This window comes from Sus scrofa, chromosome X (assembly GCF_054392235.1).
Source record: "Sus scrofa isolate SSC_HxYL_T2T_F1_AM1 chromosome X, Sscrofa_HxYL_maternal_Yorkshire_Landrace_v2.0, whole genome shotgun sequence".
Classification (NCBI taxonomy): domain Eukaryota; kingdom Metazoa; phylum Chordata; class Mammalia; order Artiodactyla; family Suidae; genus Sus; species Sus scrofa.
The window spans coordinates 27004207-27019237 of record NC_139401.1 but is presented as its reverse complement, the minus strand read 5'-3'; the positions used below and the strand labels follow the sequence as shown (position 1 = coordinate 27019237).

General features: G+C 36.2%; 1 long non-coding RNA gene across 2 annotated transcripts in view; it reads left to right on the top strand.

Annotated features, from left to right (window-relative positions):
- The window catches only part of LOC146394520 (uncharacterized), a 319831-nt gene that overhangs the window by 134399 nt on the left and 170401 nt on the right, over positions 1-15031 (top strand). The window contains exon 4 of one of the 2 annotated variants that reach the window (XR_014835590.1): positions 6643-7355. The exons of the other annotated variant lie outside the window; for it this stretch is intronic. This is a non-coding gene — a long non-coding RNA (uncharacterized LOC146394520). Of the gene's footprint in view, positions 1-6642; positions 7356-15031 lie in introns of those variants that run through there. 2 annotated transcript variants of the gene reach the window in all.

Here is a 15031-nt window from a genome sequence, read left to right as displayed (position 1 = left end):
TAGGAGAGAAGTTGATCTCCAGTCCTTCTATTCCACCATTTTAGGAGTCTGTTCCCGTGGCATTTAAAACTATCTCAGTTACAGCACATTCCTCATTGCTTTTTCTGTACTTGGCTTTCTCCTCTACTAACTTCTAATCTCTTTGAACACAGGGTGCAACATATTCTATTGTTATCTGGATTGTCTCTACCAAGCCAGACACATAGCTGTGGTGTTAGTATTGACTTTCATTACTTTTCACTGGACAATTGCTCTTGGCTAACTGGAGCCATCACTGGTGAATACACTGGGAGCTTATATCCCCCTTCCAGCAGCTCTTAACAATTGAACTTACTGATATTGGGATATAATAGCCTACCCTCACAACCTCATCTATAGACTGGAAGACCCCTGTGTTGAGATTCATACTCTTCATGGGATCAAGCTGAGGCTAAAACCATGTCTTTGCCTAGGTTCTTCATCTGACACAGTTTCCTTGCCTCTCTCCTTAAAATTTTTCTCCTGAGACCATTCCCTCAACAAGTCATCTTGCTGAAGAATCTCCATTCCTATTGTGGTAAGACACAGGGATTTTGATCTGAAAATATTTGTAAACCTGGGCCTAACCTAGTACTATTAAGGCATAGGACACTCAAGAAATATTTGCTTAGTGGAAGCAATTGAGTAATTAAATTGAGTATATTTGATTACTCCTGTCTTTCCTGCTTTATTGCCATGTTGCATGGCTTTTCTGTCTCAATTTCCTGGTCCTGAGAAAATGGTGATGCCTCAGTGCACTTCTGGCAAAAACCTAGTTTCAGTTGAAGTTATCAAGATCCCAAACCATATTATTGCTTCTTAAGTTTTGAATCCATGATTTTTTTTCATGATTTTCTTAAGTCCTTTTCTATCAGTTAGGCCCAAAGATACCTGAATTATGTGATAAACATGTATTAAGCAAACTTTTTTCAGAAGTACAGAAAAGAAATCATTGCATTGTCAATGGCTTACATCAAAAGTCAATTCTGGTGGTCCTAAGATTTTATCCAACCCATAGATATGTTTTATTGGATTCATACTGTGTTTAAAAACTTTTAGACCTGGAGTTCCCATTGTGGCTCAGCAGTAATGAACCCGTCTGGTATCCATGAGGATGCAGATTTGATCCTTGGCTTCATCCAGTGGGTTAAGGATCCAGCATTGCCATGAGCTGAGGTGTAGGTCACAGACACGGTTTGGATCTGACATTGCTATGGCTGTGGCATAGGCCAGCAGCTGCAGCTCCAATTTGTCCTCTAGCCTGGGAACTTCCATATGCTGTGGGTGCGGCCCTAAAACAAACAAACAAACAAGCAAAAAAAAATTAGACCTATTGCCAACACATAAAATTCCAAATTCAAGATTGTCAGTTTCACATAAATTTGAAGATCTCTGATTATTTACCTTATAAAAAAATCTTGTTTGCCATAGTCCTGGTTATTCATTATTGTCTTACATCCAACCCAGTTCTTTTTTAAAGGACTTGTTTGACTGCTTTAGTTACTTTTCTTTGGGACCCCTAAGAGGTACTTGGGAGCATATTGACAGGGACTATATTAAATCCATTTCTGAATCCCTAGCATTTAGCACAGTATCTACCAAAGTAGGTGCTCTGTAAATGTTTATTAAATTTACTGTTTAAGAGGAGGGGAAATATCTTTTGGAAAAAAAAATTGGATTTTCAACCGAAACTAAGAGTCCTGTAAAATATCCTTACTGCAGCAGAAAAAAAAGGCTACAGTAAAAAAGGCAGGAGTAACTGAAAGATGTAACAGAGGAGAGGTGCTTGTTTTCCAGTGATAATGGAAGTTCCAATATCATACAGATGAGCACAATGGCAATTAGGAAGAAAAGTGGTAACACTGATTGACATAGTAGTACAGTTGATTAATTCTCTATCCAGGAAAAGAGGTTGAAGGACTGAAATGAAAGCAACTGCAAGCAGAAGGACACTGACAAATTACTACAATTAACATTTCTGATAGCCTAAAGCAACTAGCACAGCATGATAAAATGTGGAACATAGAAGTTGCAACAGGTGAGAGATACAGACCTCAGCTGAAGATTGAGACCTCAATCTAGATAAGACTCTATAATGCCTTCTGGATAAGGCAGCACCAACATCCTGTAAAGAAATAGAAAACAAAACCACACAAAAAAAGGAATTAGTTCAGGCTTTATGCTAGATATATATTGTATAATTTTCTGCACTTAGTTATGACTGATTTTACCAGTTAACTATATGCATATGTATACACACAGACAGACATATACATGTGCACAGTGAGAATTCTCTCAGAGAAACTTTTAACAGTTTTATTTTTAAATAAATATTAAAAGGATAAACTTTAGGCATTGTTAGGGGGATATAGTTAAAACAGATGAACCCAAATGTGGATAGCATTCAATCTCCTGGTGTTAAATAGGATAGACTAGGAAGTACATCACTGACAAAAGAGGAACCCTACTGTTACACTGACTGTCTCCCCTTCTAGTTTTTCTTCCTTATATTATATTCCCTCTTCTTGTACTGGATCCTTTTTTCTGCTGCTCAGCCATTATCTGCCTTAGGGCAATCTTACTGCTTTTAAGTCATCACCAAGATCAAGTTGCTTATTTAGCTGTCTATTAAATTCTGAAGCTCTTCTTTCAGAGAGAGAACCATGAGCTTCTTTTTAATCACACGTATACCAAAAAGAAAAGATATAAATTAAATATACTTGTAATTAAGGAGGAAGTTCATCAGTAGGAAGAATAGGCATGTGTATTGTAAAAGCCATTAGTGCAGTTTGCTAAGTATTTCTGTAATTTCAGGTACATGTTTGAATTATACTTCTCTGACACTGGTTAAGTTTGGCATAGATTCATGGATTTATCTGAACAATAAAATGTAAAGTGAAAATGAAATATGCCTCTTCTACGGTAGATTTAAAAGACAAATTCTCTTCTCTTTGTCTAGACGATCATGGAAGAAGTTGTTAAGGAAGGCACTTTCATCAATCTGGGTTCCTGAGTGTTTACAATGAGCAGAGTCTTTAGTTCCCTGTGACATACAGCATGAATGAAAAATAAATTTCGTTGTCTTAAGCCACTGAGGCTTGGGGTTTGTTATAACAGTATAACCTCACCCATTCTGCCTGATACACTAGTTAAGCTGCAAATAGCTGTGGCAGCAAAACTCTGCAGCAATGTACAGGCAATTAGAAAAAAAAATGTTTCATGTCTCAGCTCAGAATTTGATGAACATGTAAGTAGAGGTGACAAACATGTAAACTAGAGAGAAATATGCACACAAATAATATTGGGCCACACAACTTAAGACAATGAATTTCCAACTGTGCTGGGGTGATGATGTCTACAGATTTCTCTGAATCTCATCAGAGATCACCTGAGGAGATTGGGGGTGGGAGGGAGTTCTTTGTAGACTCTAATCAAACAAAGCTTCTGTTTATGAGATTATCTGAGATAATTTGTTTACAAACGGGGTTTCCAAATACTGCATTTGAAGAAAGGATCACATGATAAAATAATATTGGGAAAACATTATTTTGAGAAAAACAGATAACATAAAATTTTGTAGGTGATATCAAATATCTTACGAGTAGCTAACTATACCATGATCACTCATTCCTCAGCATGTTTTTCTGAGTTGAAAACCATTTCCTCTTTGCCAGTCTCTATCTCACAAACTGCTATGTACTCTTTAACAGGCATATAAAATGTTGCCTGCTCTGCAAAACCATCCCAGAGGCACTTTTAGGAATGTGAGAGGGCATGTACACTCACATACAGACTAATCTATGCCATTCTTTCCAATCTCTTATCACATCATAGGGTAATCAGCTTGTAAATTGCTCTCCTTCACTAGATTATGAGCAGTTAACAGAGTCTAGAAAGATATAAGTAGTTTGGAATAGCTAAAAGAATCTTTAAACAATAAAACTTAATTTAGTTTACATAATTCATTTTGCTGTACCATTTTAAGCAAATTGTCTAACTAAAACTTCCAAGTCTTTGCCATATTCTGTCTTAAGAATTTAACATAATTTCTTCATAGTCTATGAAATTAAATGTTATCCAAATGATTTACTACCATAATTTTATAGTTGAATATTTTTTTTTGCCATTTCTGTGCTTGAAATATAATTAACAAAGAGGATAAACAACCTGCAATAACAAAAACTAAAGCCTTTGTTCTTTATTATTTCATATATTCTTTATCTTTCCCTACTGACAGAAAGACCAATTATCTTTACCTATTCTCTTTACCTTTCTAACCAATTCTCTTTACCTTCCTGTTATGACTTCTTAAAGTTTTTGCCCTTACTGTAAATTTTTCTTTGTACATTCAGCAAAAACACACTCAATTTTTGAAATATACCAACTATACACACTTTCATACTGGATTCCATTTACAGACACCTCTACATGTGAATAAAATCTATACATTTTATAAATAATTTTTAAAGAACTATTATTTAGAAAAGCATACAACAGATAACAGTAATTTTAATATGCACCTCTCAAATAAGAAAGACAAAAAATAGTTTGTTTTTTTTTTATTCCTAAGTACTTATAGGAAGGAAAGGCATGAGGGGACCCTCAACATTTATTTTCATTTCAAAATACAACAAAGAAAGATATTATGTCTGTATTCCTCCTTTCTCCTTAGAAGTGATTCCATCAGTGGGGTTTGTATACTTTACTATATACAAAAAAACTAAGAAGTGTTAAGGTGCTGTATTTTAACTCTTAGTTTCAAAAAGTGCTATGCCCATTATGGTTACTAAAGGAGACAGGTTGGGGGGAAGGGATGGACTGGGAGTTTGGGATGGAAATGGTCTAAATTATGTCGTGATGATGGTTGTACAACTACAGGTACAATAAAATTCATTGGATTAAAAAAAAAAGTAAATACTCATTCCAAAAGAATACCAATGATCTACCTCACCTTCAAGATTGCCCCAGGCCTAGGGCCAAGTTTAAAGTATACTGGTCAAAGCAGACAGTTTACAAACACAGTTGGAGTTCCTGTTGTGGTACAATGCGATGCGGGTGTCTCTGGCATACTGGGACACAGGTCCAATCCCTGGCCCAGTACAGTGGGTTAAGGATCTGACATTATAGCTGTGGCTGAGATGGAAACTCCATATGCTGCAGGGCCAAAAAAGAAACACAAAAGCACAAATAATTAATACATTGATTTGTGTATTTATTGAGCGTGGTTCTTCTGAAGAAATAAATAGAATGTCAAATTAGTAAGAATTTGAAAGCTGAATGAAAGTGCATTTTTTGAAAAGGCATTGTTATATTTGGATGCTATATTTATGAGGGAAGTGTTTTGCAGATTTTCAATAATTATGTTTAAATTATGATGACATTGGACATTAGTAATTACATTTGTCCCTCAAGACAGTGTAATTATTGCTAATAACAAGCTGCAGTGACTAAATTCTAAAAATTCAAAATACATTTTGTTTGTTCCATAATTTAAGAGATAATACATATGACCGTGCTTTGATTTAATTATTTCAGTAAGTATTTGTGGACACCTACTATAAATCAAGTATAATGAGTGCTGGGAACTTAAGGATGAGTAAGTCTTTTCTACCTTCAGGAACTTGGTAAGGAAGGAGATAAATAAAAATCTGCGATGGGTGGCATTCTCATTGTACAAATATGCACCAGGTCCAGTGGTATCCTACCAGAATGTAAAAAAGTATAGTATGGCATTCTGGCAAAATCAAGTTATTCAAGATGGCTCCAGAAAAAATATGAGGAATGTTGGGGGAGTGAGAATAGGACAAACAAGCAAAAGGAGCTTTGGGGTAAGCAAAGGCCATGGTATGAAATAATGTGAAGACTTGTCAGGATGTTTGCAAGCTAACTGATGGCCAGTGGAGGTCTACTGAGGAATTTTAAGCAGAAGAGTGGTTAAGTCTTGGAGTTCCCATAATGGCTCAGTGGGAATGGATCTGACTGGCATCTATGCCAGGGGGTTAATTCATGTATAATTTATAGTTTTTCCACATCCCCAGATTCAATCAACCACAAATCAATTAGTACTGTGCAGCCCTAAAAAAGCAGGTTCCATCCCTGGCCTTGCTCAGTGGGTTAAGGATCTGGCATTGCTGTGGCTGTGGTGTAGGCTGGCGGCTACAGCTCCAATCAACCCCTAGCCTGGGAACCTCCATATGCTTCAGGTGTAGCCCTAAAAAGCAAAAAAAGCAAAAAAAAAAGGTGGTAAGTCTTGATCACAAATGCTTTTTCAAGTGATCACACTGGTGACAGTAAATGTTAATGATGACAGTGGATTAAGGGGTGATGAATTTCTCTCTCTCTTTAAATTCTATTTTATTTTTGCTTTTTAGGGCCGCACCTATGGCATATGGAAGTTCCTAGAGCTAGGGGTTGAATTGGTAGAATTGGAGCTGCCACAGTCATAGCCAAACCATATCTGAGCTGCATCTGCGACCTACACCTCAGCTCACAGCAATGCCAGATCCTTTAACCCACTGAGTGAGGCTAGGGATAGAACCCACAAAGTCATGGATACTAGTCAGGTTTGTTTCCACTGGCCACAACAAAAAATCCTAATTGCTCTTTTTTCCTTTTATTTTCCAGATTTTCTATACTGAATCTGTATGCTACTTGCTAATACAAACTTCTTTAAGTGGTAAAGAGGACTTATATCTAATTGTTGTCTTTTCCCATTAGAAATCAAGCTTCATTAAAAGTAACCTATATATATCTTGTTCATTGCTCTAGTCCCAATGCTGAATACATAGAATGAATGAATATCAACATTGAATGAATGAATGTCAGTTTGAATGGAGACAAGAGAGTTTAGTGTGTTTTCAGTATAGAACTTCGTGAATGTGTTTTAGGATGATACCGTGTTTTTGGTTGTGGTGACCAATTAGTAATTAATAAGTATAGAAATATAGCAATTGGGTTTCAAGAGAAAAATAGCATATACAGCTTTGAACATTTTCTGAATAAGTTGCCTATGGAAAATTAAGATGACTGCATCCAGTAAGAAATTAAAGAAGTGAAGAATACAAGGAAGAATATGGGCTTGAGATATGAATTTGGAACTCTTTAACTTTCCAAGTGGTAATATAAGCCACAGAACTGGATGCTATTAGTTAGGGAATATATAGAACAAAAGGGCCAGAAACTCTAGGGAAAAGCAGTGTTCTTAATGACCTGAGGAGTGCATATAACATCACAGAATTTAGTATCATGCATTTCATGGAAAAGGAGTTCTCAAGAGGAGTGGTGACTAATGTCAAATATGAAAGGGCACTCAAATAAAATGAAAGCATGAAAGAAAATTTTGACCTTGACATTTTATTTTTTCATTCTTTTTTTGTTGTTGTTGTATTATTTTAGGCTTACAGCAAAAAAACAGTGTAAAGCTCTCCCAAATGTTAAATTTTTTCCACAATGGCTTTTTTATTCTCTGCTTATCTGTAAACATGTATGTATATATGTGTATGTCTATGTATGTATATACAGTTAACCCTTGAGCAACACAGGGGTTAATTTATATATAATTTATAGTTTTTCCACATCCCCAGATTCAATCAACCACAAATCATTTAGTACTGTGGTATTTATTATTGAAAAACATCCAAGTATAAGTGGACCTTCACATTTCAAACCCATGCTGTTTAGGGGTCAGCTGTATTTTTTTCTCAAATATCTGAGACCTTTAAGGGTAAGTTGCAGTTATAAATAGCTGCAATGTATTTTCCTAAAAACAAGAACATTTTTTTACATAACTATATTAATATAGTCAAGATATTAACATTAATGAAAAAAAAACTTTTCACAAAATATTCCAGTTAACCATTAGTGTCCATTATGGAAAATCGAGTTTGGTCCAGAATCCCAATATAAATATATGTGTGTGTGTATATATGTATATGTGTGTGTGTGTATATATATATATATATATATATATATATATATATATATGTCTATTTCTATCTAAATACCTATCTATCTCTGTACCTACCATCCTATCTATCCTTTTCTCCATGCATCTATTCATCCATCTATATATTTTTGTTTGGCCATGCTCACAGCATGCAGAACTTCCTGGGCCAGGGATCAAACCCACACCACAGCAGCTACCAGAGCAACAGCAGTGACAGTATCAGGTCCTTAACTTACTATGCCACAGAAGAAATCCCATCCATCTGTATTTAAAACTATAAGTTTATAATTAAATTTCTAATTCCTTGATCAGATTAGTGATCTAACATTATATGATAATATGAGAGATGAGCTAGATTGGAGATATTTTTAGCTAGAAGCTTATCCATTGTAATTAGAATTCTTTTTCCATATATAGTGCATGGAGAAATCCAGGTAGGCGATGCTCATTGTCTTTCCCTAGTACAAATGAATGTACCAATCATAACTTTAAAATAAGCCTTGCATTATTGGTTCTGTATTTTTTATTATTTACAAAACCAGGGCCTATTCCCAAACACATAGAGAGAAAACAGATGTGGACCTCTCAAATACAGTATGGTTTATCCTGTCTTTGTCCTGTACCTCTTTGAGCAAGGCAATGTTAGTGTGGATATAATGGTCTCTACTCCTCAGTCATTCTGTTGTTTTCAGCATTATGAAATTAAGGAAATATATTTCTTTGCAGATTGTTTTTCATAAATCCACTGAAGTTTCTAGTGTTTTGATGTTCCCTATTTTTATTGTTGAGTTAAAAAACTTTTTCTATATGACTTCATTTATTTTAACGGGGTTAGTTTAATTTTTTTTTTTCTTTTTAGGGCCACACCTGTAACATATGGAAGTTCCCAGGCTAGGGGTCGAATTGAAGCTGTGGCCACTGGTCTGCTCCACAGCCACAGCAACTTGGGGTCCAAACCATGTCTGCAACCTACACCACAGCTCACAGCAATGCCGGATTCTTAACCCACTGAGACAAGCCAGAGATAGAACCCACATCCTCATGGATATTAGTCAGATTCATTTCTGCTGTGCCACAGCAGGAAATCCTTAATGGGATTAATTGAAAATACTCCTTATGCACTTACTTAGTCAGTTTGTCTTGGTTATGTTGTGGTAATACCCCACAAATCTTGGTGACTTAACAAATTTTTGTTCTTGCTCATGTTATGTGGCCAGTGTGGGTCTCTAGGAGTTTTGCTCATCAAAGACATTGAGCAAACAAGATTGTAAGACTCTTCATTTCACCATACCTAATGTGATCACCTCTAAGAAAATGGGCAGAATCATATGCTTATTCTTTTTTTTCCATTACACTTGCTTTTAATTTCTTCATAGAACCTAACACCATATGACAAGCTATTTATATAGTTATTTGCTATATTTATACCCCATGATTGGATTTTAGGAGATTTTGATTTCCAAAACAATATACTCATTGCCAAATCCAAGAACCAAATATTTAACATTAAGGTCATAACAGCAAAAGTAAAAGGTAGCATTTTTTTTTAAGTCTGTAAGCTAATTTTGGTAGAATTTTTTTAATAATTTATTTTTTTCCCACTGTACAGCAAGGGGATCAAGTTATCCTTACATGTATACATTTTTCCCCCACCCTTTCTTCTGTTGCAATATGAGTATCTAGACATAGTTCTCAATGCTATTCAGCAGGATCTCCTTTTAAATCTATTCCAAGTTGTGTCTGATAAGCTCAAGCTCCCAATCCCTCCCACTCCCTCCCCCTCCCTCCCCCTCCCATTAGGCAGCCACAAGTCTATTTTCCAAGTCCATGATTTTCTTTTCTGTGGAGATGTTCATTTGTGCCATATGTTAGATTCCAGATATAAGTGATATCATATGGTATTTGTCTTTGTCTTTCTGGCTCATTTCACTCAGGATGAGATTCTCTAGTTGCATCCACGTTGCTGCAAATGGCATTATGTCATTCTTTTTTATGGCTGAGTAGTATTCCATTGTGTATATATACCACCTCTTCCTAATCCAATCATCTGTGGATGGACATTTGGGTTGTTTCCATGTCCTGGCTATTGTGAATAGTGCTACAATGAACATGCGGGTGCATGTGTCTCTTTTAAGTAGAGTTTTGTCCGGATAGTTGCCCAAGAGTGGGATTGCGGGGTCATATGGAAGTTCTATGTATAGATTTCTAAGGTATCTCCAAACTGTTCTCCATAGTGGCTGTACCAGTTGACATTCCCACCAGCAGTGCAGGAGGGTTCCCTTTTCTCCACAGCCCCTCCAGCACTTGTTATTTGTGGATTTATTAATGATGGCCATTCTGACTGGTGTGAGGTAGTATTTCATGGTAGTTCTGATGTGCGTTTCTCTTATAATCAGCGATGTTGAGCATTTTTTCATGTGTTTGTTGGCCATCTGTATATCTTCTTTGGAGAAATGTCTGTTCACGTCTTTTGCCCATTTTTCCATTGAGTGATTGGTTTTTTTGCTGTTGGGTTGTATAAGTTGCTTATATATTCTAGAGATTAAGCCCTTGACAGTTGCATCATTTGAAACTAATTTCTCCCATTCTGTAAGTTGTCTTTTTGTTTTCTTTTTGGTTTCCTTTGCTGTGTAAAAGCTTTTCAGTTTGATGAGGTCCCATGGGTTTATTTTTGCTCTTATTTCTATTGCTTTGGGGGACAGACCTGAGAAAATATTCATGATGTTGATGTCAGAGAGTGTTTTGCCTATGTTCTCTTCCAGAAGTTTGATGGTGTCCTGTCATATATTTAAGTCTTTCAGCCATTTTGAGTTTATTTTTGTGCATGGTGTGAGGGTGTGTTCTAGTTTCACTGCTTTGCATGCAGCTGTCCAGGTTTCCCAGCAATACTTGCTGAATAGACTCTTTTTCCCATTTTATGTTCTTGCCTCCCTTGTCAAAGATTAATTGACCATAGGTGTCAGGGTTTATTTCCAGATTCTCTATTCTGTTCCATTGGTCTGTCTGTGTGTTTTGGTAGCAGTACCACACTATCCTGATGACTGTGGCTTTGTACTATTTTTTGAAGTCTGGGAGAGTTATGCCTCCTGCTTGGTTTTTGTTTCTCAGGATTGCTTTGGGGATTCTGGGTCTTTTGTTGTTCTATATAAATGTTTAGATTGTTTGTTCTAGTTCTGTGAACAATGTCATGGGTAATTTGATAGGGATTGCATTGAATCTGTAGATTGCTTTGGGTAGGATGGCCATTTTCACAATATTGATTTTTCCAATCCAGGAGCATGGAATATCTTTCCATTTCTTTACATCTTCTTTGATTTCTTTGATTGAAGTTTTATACTTCTTGGCATATAGGTCCTTTACCTCCTTGGTCAGGTGTATTCCCAGATATTTGATTTTTGTGAGGTGCAATTTTAAAAGGTATTGTATTTTTGTATTCCTTTTCTAGTATTTCATTGCTGGTATACAGAAATGCCACTGACTTCTGAATGTTAATCTTATAGCCTGCTACTTTGCTGAATTTATTAATCAGTTCAAGGAGTTTTGGGGTTGAGTCCTTAAGGTTTTCTATGTATAGTATCATGTCATCTGCATACAGTGACAGTTTGATCTCTTCTCTTCCTATATGGATGCCTTTTATTTCTTTTGTTTGTCTAATTGCTGTGGCTAGGACTTCCAAAACTATGTTGAAGAGCAGTGGTGAGAGTGGGCATCCCTGTCTTGTTCCAGATTCGAGTGAGAAGGCTTTCAGTTTTTCCCCATTGAATATTATATTTGCTGTGGGTTTATCATAAATGGCTTTGATTATATTCAGGAATGTTCTCTCTATACACACTTTGGTGAGGGTCTTGATCATGAATGGATGTTGGACTTTGTCAAATGCTTTTTCTGCGTCTATTGAGATGATCATAGGATTTTTGACTTTTCTTTTGTTAATGTGGTGTATGATGCTGATTGATTTGCATATGTTGAACCATCCTTGTGAACCTGGGATGAACCCTACCTGGTCATGGTGTATGATTTTTTTCATATGTTGTTCGATTCCGTTGGCTAAGATTTTGTTGAGAATTTTTGCATCTATATTCATCAATGATATTGGCCAATAGTTTTCTTTTTTTGGTGGTATCTTTGTCTGGTTTTGGAATTAGGGTGATAGTGGCATCATAGAATGTCTTTGGGAGTATTTCTCCTTCTTCAACTTTTTGAAAGAGTTTAAGGAGGATGGACACCAATTCCTCTTTATTATTTTTGGTAGAATTCGCCTGTGAAGCCACCTGGTCCTGGACTTTTATTTGTAGGGAGTGATTTTATGACCTCTTCAATTTCATTTCTAGTGATTGGTCTGTTCAGTTGGTCTATTTCTTCTTGATTCAGTTTTGGCAGGCTGTAAGATTCTAGAAAATTGTGCATTTCTTCCAGATTGTCAAACTTGTTGGCATATAGTTGTTCATAGTATTCTCTTATGGGTTTTTGTATTTCTGCAGTATCCGTTGAGATTTCTCCTTTTTCATTTCTAATTTTGGTGATTTGGGTTCTTTCTCTCCTCTTTTTAGTGAGTCTGGCCAGGGGTTTGTCAATTTTGTTTACCTTTTCAAAGAACCAGCTCTTGGTTTTATTAATTTTCTCTATTGTTTTTTGAATCTCTATTTTATTGATTTCTTCTTTGATCTTTATAATTTCCTTCCTTCTGCTGACTTTAGGTCTTGTTTGTTCTTCTTTTTCTAATTCGTTTAGGTGGAGGGTTAAGTTGTCCATTTGGGATCTTCTTTTTTGAGAAAGGCCTGTATTGCTATAAATTTCCCTCTGAGCACTGCTTTCGCAGCATCCCATAGATTTTGAGAGGTTGTGTCTTCATTATCATTTGTTTCAAGGTAGTTTTTAATTTCCTTCTTGATTTCCTCATTGACCCATTGGTTTTTTAGTAGCATGTTGTTTAGTCTCCATGTAGTAGGTTTTTTCTCTTTCCTTTTCCCATGGTTGATTTCTAATTTCATGGTGTTGTGGTCAGAGAAGATACTTGAGATAATTTCTATGCTCCTAAATTTATTGAGGTTAGCTTTGTGTCCCAATATGTGGTCGATTCTTGAGAATGTTCTGTGTGCATTTGAGAAGAATGTGTATTCTGATTTTTTTTTGGATATAGTGTCCTAAAGATATCAATTAAGCCTAACTTTTCTATTGTTTCCTTCACAATCTCTGTTGCTTTATTGGTTTTCTGTCTAGAGGATCTGTCCATTGCTGTGAGTGGAGTATTAAAGTCTCCTACTATGATTGTATTCCCATCAATTTCTCCCTTTATGTCTGTTACTATTTGCTGTATGTATCTGGGTGCTCCTGTATTTGGGGCATATATGTTGACGATAGTAACATCCTCTCCTTGGATGGATCCCTTAATCATTAAATAGTGTCCTTCTTTGTGTTTCTTTATGTCTTTTGTTTTAAAGTCTATTTTGTCTGATATGAGTGTTGCAACTCCTGCTTTCCTGTCATGTCATGAAATATTTTTTCCCACCCCTTCACTTTCAATCTATACGTATCCTTTGTCCTGAGGTGAGTTTCTTGTAGGCAGCATATTGAAGGTTTTTGCCTTTTTATCCACTCAGCCACTCTGTGTCTTTTGATTGGAGCTTTCAGTCCATTGACATTTAAAGTGATAATTGATAGATGACTATTTATTGCCATTTTGAACCTCGTGTTCCAGTTGATTCTATGGTTCTCCATTCTTCCTTTCTTTTTTTGGTTGGATGGTCTCTGGTTATTATCTGTTTGAGTGTTGTTGTTTTGTTTTGTTTTGTTTTTCATTTTTTGTGAATGCAATGTTTGGTTTTGGCTTGTGGTTGCCCTGTTTTTTGAGTATGCTAACCCTTCCTATAATTGTGTGTTTTAGCCTGATGGTCCTGTAGGTTCAAGCACTTCATTACTATATTAAAATTAAGAAGAGAAACAAACAAACAAAAAGGGTTATTTATTTCCTAACATCCCTTGCCCACATTTTATGATTTTGATGACTCTTTTTGTTTTCTTTTTAATTTTATTTTGTTTGAAACATGTTCATGATTAAATCTGTATGCCAGCTTATTTGAATGACTGCTCTCTGATTGTGGTTTCCTCAATCCTAGTTCTTTCTCTTCTTTTTTTTCCCTTTCTTTCCTTCCTTTCTTTTTGGTTTAGAGAAGCCCTTTCAGTATTTCTTTTCGCCTGGGTTTTGTATGGCTGTATTCTTTTAGCTTTTGTTTGTTGGAGAAAATTTTTATTTCTCCTTCTATTTTAAATGATATTCTTGCTGGATAGAGTATTCTAGGTTGCATATTTTTTCCTTTTAGCACTTTAAATATCTCTTGCCATTCCCTCCTGGCCTGTAGAGTTTCTGTAGAGAAATCAGCTGATAAGCTTATGGGGGTTCCCTTGTAGGTAACATTCTGCTTTTCTCTTGCTGCCTTTAGGATCCTCTCTTTATCACTAACTTTTGCCATTTTTATTATAATGTGTCTTGGTGTGGGTCTATTTGGGTTCAACTTGTTTGGGGCCCTCTGTGCTTCCTGTATCCTGAACTCAGTATCCTTTAGATTTGGGAAGTTTCCAGCGATAATTTCTTCAAATATATTTTCCATCCCCTTATCTTTTTCTACTCCTTCTGGAATTCCTATTATGTGTAGATTGGCCTGATTTATATTATCCCATAGAACTCTTATACTGCTTTCCTGTTTTTTTTTTATTTTTTATTTTTTTTTTGTCTTTTTTGCTATTTCTTGGGCCGCTCCCACGGCATATGGAGGTTCCCAGGCTAGGGGTCTAATCGGAGCTGTAGCCACCGGCCTATGCCAGAGCCACAGCAACATGGGATCCGAGCCACGTCTGCAACCTACATACACCACAGCTCACGGCAACGCCGGATCATTAACCCACTGAGCAAGGGCAGGGACTGAACCTGCAACCTCATGGTTCCTAGTCGGACTAGCCAACCACTGCGCTACGACGGGAACTCCTGTTTTTTGATTTGGTTTTCTGTCTGCTGACCTGATTGGGTGATTTCCTTTATTCTATCTTCCACATCACTCATTCATTCTTCTG